Raw genomic sequence first — 4,835 nt, 5'->3', positions numbered from 1 at the left:
GAACCCTCGGACGGGAGCGCCGCCGCGCTTCCCAAGCAGCGCACTATCCAGTGCGCCACCGGGCCGGCCCGAGCAACTACTCTTTTTAACTGCATCTGGTATAGAGTTTCTCTAGATGTTTTCATTACAGTGGCTATATTTTTTCAGTTTTAAGGTTTCTAATTGGTACTTTTTATATCCACCTTTCTCAAATGGATGAACATTTTATGGATAGTATTCTTTATCCCTTCAAGAACTGTAAAGTCGCACTGAAATTGCTTGATGTGAATTGCATTTTGTCAGGAGAGGAATTTGTGTCCTGATTGATAATTTTGCTGTCTTGTTTATTGTTAAGTTTTCCTAAGTTTAACTTGGTGCCTCTCAAGTTTTGTTTCTAAGTGTTTTTCCTAGTGAATATCATTCCCCCCGCCACCCCACAACTTCTTTTCCCTCCACATCTAGCAGTTTTTTGGTTGTCTCTGCTTCACCACTGAGAAACACAGTCCAGAGACAAGTCTTACATTGTTAACTGGGGACTCTGTGCCATGTGACAAAGTGATAAATTAGTCATTGAGCAAAATTAAAGCTTAGACTGAGTCCTCTCTGCATGTCTCTGTTTTTATCCCCCGCCACTATGCATAATGCAAGTTGGAGCCCTAGGTAACATCACTGTTTTTTTTTTTTTTTTTTAGGCTCCTTTCATGTCAGGAGAGTCTCCCACCCCAGCTCCTGTCTTATACAATGAGCCTGGGACCACGATTTGAACGGGGTGCTTCTATACCTCATTACCCCACAAAGGTCAAATTCTTAACTATCTCTGCCTATTTCAAGATCAGAAGTCCAGCAGATTTATGTCTTCAACTCCATACATCTTTGCATTTTTCTGTTCAATTTTTGGTCCATATGACATCTTATTTCTATCATCACAAGATTACATTAAAAAGAGATTAGTTTGAAGTGTGGACTCACAAATTCATAGCATCATCTTAATCAAAAGTATTGTCTTCTAAATTGTTCACAACAGTAGTTTTCACTTCTTTCCCAAGAGCACAGTGGCATTTTCCTGAGGCTATATGACCTGTAGCATAACAGATTCAATGCTAAAGCAGAATCCATATGTTTTCTATTAAGTCAGATGCTAAAGTGATTTGTAAAGGTGTAAAACAATGCAACTCTTCTCAGTAACCTTTTGTTCTGAAAATTAAGTCATTTTTTAATTTAAAAAATGTTGCTTATATTAACTTGTAATGGGTTTACTACTGTTATTTTAAATTAATAAATACACATTTAAATTGTGATTTAGTTTTTTTCTTTATTAAGGTATAACTGACAAATTTTAAAATGTATATATATGGTGTACATGTTCTGATAGTATGCATACATTGTGAAAGGATTATATCAAGCTAATCAACATATCCATCACCTCACATACCATTTTTCGTAGTAAGAACATTTAAGATCTATTGTCTTAGGAATTTTCAAATATACAATCATCCCTTGGTGTCGTTGGATGATTTGTTCCAGGACCTCCCAAGGATACCCAAATCCATGGATGCTCAAGTCCCTGATATAAAATGGCATAGGACTGTCATGTGCTCCATAATGACATTCTGGTCAACAATGGACTGCATATACAATAGTGGTTGGAGCAATGTGCTGTGTATAACCTAGGCATGTAGTAAGCTATGCCATCTAGGTTGCATAAGTACACTCTGTGATCACGCAACAACAAAATCACCTAACTTCCCATTTCTCAGAACATCACCTCTTCATTAAGGCTATATTTGCACATAACTCATGCACATCCTTCTGTATACTTTAAATCATATCTAGATTAGTTATAATACTTAAAACAATGTTAATGCTATGTAAATAGTTGTTATACTATATGGTCTAGGGAATAATGAAAAGAAATAGTCTGTACATGTTCAGTACAGACACATTTTTTTTAAATGGTATTTTTGATCCATGGTTGGTTGGATCCATGGATGCAAAACCCATGGATGTGAAATTCATGGATATGGAGGGTCAACTGTACAATGATACATTGCCATTAATTACAGTCATTATGCTGTGAAATAGATTTCCAGAACTTATTCAACCTAACAATCTTTACACCCTTTGACCAACATCTCCTCATCTCCCTGACTCCACAGCCCAACAACCACTATTCTACTGCTTCAATGAGTTCAAGTTTTTTAGATTCCACATATAAATGAAATAATGCAGTATTTGTCTTTCTGTGTCTGGCTGATCTCACTTAGCATAACATCCTCCAGGTTCAAAGATGATGTCAAAATAACAGTTTCCTTCTTTTTTTAAGGCTGAATAGTGTATATATAACACATTTTCTTTATTTATTCATCCATCCATGGACAATTAGGTTGATTATATATCTTGGCTAATAATAATGCTGCAATTAACATGGAAGTGTACACTAATTTCATTTCCTTTGCATATATACTCAGAAGTGGGACTGCTGGATCATATGGTCATTTTATTTTTAATTTATTGAGGAATATCAATACTCTTTTCCATAACGGCTGCACTGATCTACATTCCAAGCAACAGTACACAAAGGCTCCCTTTTCTCCTTGCCAATACTTTTTATTTATTTATTTATTTATTTATGTATGTATGTATGTATTTATTTATTATATAACAGCCATTCTAAGAGGTGTGAGGTAATGTCTCATTGTGGTTTAAATTTGTATTTCCCTAATGATTACTGATGCTGAGCATTTCTTCATACACCTGTTGTATGTCTTCTTTTGAGAAATGTCTGTTCATGTCCTTTGCCAATTTTTAAATCAGATTTATTTTCTTGCTATTGTGAGTTAAATTCTTTATATATTTTGTATATTAACCCCTTATCAGATGTATGGATTACAAATATTTTCTCCTATTTCCTAGGCTGCCGCTTCACTCTGTTGATTATTTCCTTTGCTGTGCAACAGCCTTTTAGTTTGATGCAATCCCATTTGTCTGTTTTCACTTTTGTTGCCTATTCTTTTGGGGTCATATCCAAAAAATCATTGCCCAGACCAATGTCAAGAAGTTTTTTCCCTATGTTTTCTACTAGTAGTTTTACAGTTTCGACTCTTACATTTAAGTCTTTACCATTTTGAGTTGATTTTTGCATATGGTGTGATATAAGGGTCAAATTTCATCCTTCTGCATGTGTATACCCAGTTTTATCAACATCATTTATTGAAGAGACTGTCCTTTCCCTATTATGTGTTCTTTTCACCTTCATTGAAAATCAATTAACCATAAATATGTCGATTTATTTCTGTACTCTCTATTCTGTTCTATTGGTCTATATGTCTGTTTCTGTGCTGTACTATGCTGTTTTGATTACTATGGCTTTGTAGGAGATTTTGAAATCAGGTAGTGTGATGCCTCCAGCTTTGTTCCTTTTGCTCAAGATTTCTTTGGCTATTCAGGGTATTTTGTGGTTCTATAGAATTTTAGGAGTTTTTTTTCTATTTCTGTGAAAAATGTAATTGGAATTTTGATAGGGCTTGCATTGGATCTGTAGATTGCTTTAGGTAGTATGAACATTTTAACAATATTAATTCTTCTCATACATAAACACAAGATATCTTTCCATTTATTTGTGCCTTCTTCAATTTCTTTCATTAGCATCTTGCAGTTTTCAGTACACAGGTTTTTCACCTCCTTTGTTAAATTTATTCCTAAATATTTTTTATGGTATTGTAAACGGGATTGTTTTCTTGATTTCTTTTTTGAACAGTTCATTAGTAGTGTACAGAAATACTACTGATTTTTATTTGTTGATTTTAAATCTTGCTACACTTCTGAATTAGTTAATCAGTTCTAAAAGTTTTTGGTGGCATCTTTAGGGTTTTCTATATATAAGATCATGTCATCTGCAAACAGAGACAATTTTACTTCTTCCTTTCCAATTTATATGTCTTGTATTTCTTTTTCTTCCTAATTGCTCTCACTAGGATTTCCAGTACTATATTGAAAAGAAGTGGCAAGAGTGGACATCCTTGTCTTGTTCCTAATCTTAGCTGAAAATCTTCCATTTTTTTCACCACTGAGTAGTTGTTAGCTGTGGACTTGTCATATATGGACTTTGTTGAGATGCATTCCTTCTATACCTAATTTGTTGAGAAGTTTTATGATGAAAGTTTTGTCAAGTGCTTTTTCTGCATCTATTGAGATGCTCATATGATTTTTATCTTTCACTCTGTTAATGTGTAGCACATTCATTGATTTGTATATCTTGAACCATCCTTGCATCCCTTGGATAAATCTCACTTGATCATGATGTGTGATCCTTTTAATGTGTTGTTGAATCTTGTTTGCTAGCATTTTGGGGGGGATTTTTGCTTCTATGTTCATCATAGATATTGGCCTATAGTTTTCTTTTCTTGCAGTGTCCTTGTCAGGCTTTGGCACCAGGGCTAACGCTAGCCTCATAAAATGAGTCTGAAAGTGTTCCCTCTTCAATTTTTTGGAAAAGTTTGGAATGGGTTTGCATTAATTCATCCTTAAATGTTTGGTAGAATTCACCAGTGAAGGCACTGGGTCCTAGGCTTTTCTTTGTTGGGAGATTTTTGATTAGATTCAATCTTCTTACTCATTATTGATCTGCTCAGATTTTCTATTTGTGATTTGGTCTGAGTTGACCGTATGTTTCTAGAAATTTATACATTTCTTCTAGGTTATCCAGTTTGTTGGCATATACTGGTTTGTAGTAGTCTCTTATGTTCATTTGTATTTCTGTGGCATCAGTTGTAATGTATCCTTTTTCATCTCTGATTTTGTTTGAGTATTCTCTCTTCTTTTCCAAGTCCAGATAACACAATTTAGCCAATTTTATT

General features: G+C 34.5%; 1 long non-coding RNA gene across 1 annotated transcript in view; it reads left to right on the top strand.

The window, feature by feature from the left end:
- LOC103593986 overlaps positions 1–1,277 on the top strand; it is a 7,041-nt gene extending 5,764 nt beyond the window's left edge. Inside the window, exon 2 of the long non-coding RNA XR_550804.1 lies at positions 672–1,277. This is a non-coding gene — a long non-coding RNA (uncharacterized LOC103593986). The remainder of the gene's footprint in view (positions 1–671) is intronic.
- Positions 1,278–4,835: the final 3,558 nt, after the last annotated feature.

Source organism: Galeopterus variegatus, unplaced genomic scaffold (assembly GCF_000696425.1).
Source record: "Galeopterus variegatus unplaced genomic scaffold, G_variegatus-3.0.2 Scaffold1456, whole genome shotgun sequence".
In the NCBI taxonomy this organism is placed as follows: Eukaryota; Metazoa; Chordata; class Mammalia; order Dermoptera; family Cynocephalidae; genus Galeopterus; species Galeopterus variegatus.
The sequence above is the reverse complement of the archived record's forward strand: the minus strand, read 5'-3'. Positions and strand labels throughout refer to the sequence as shown.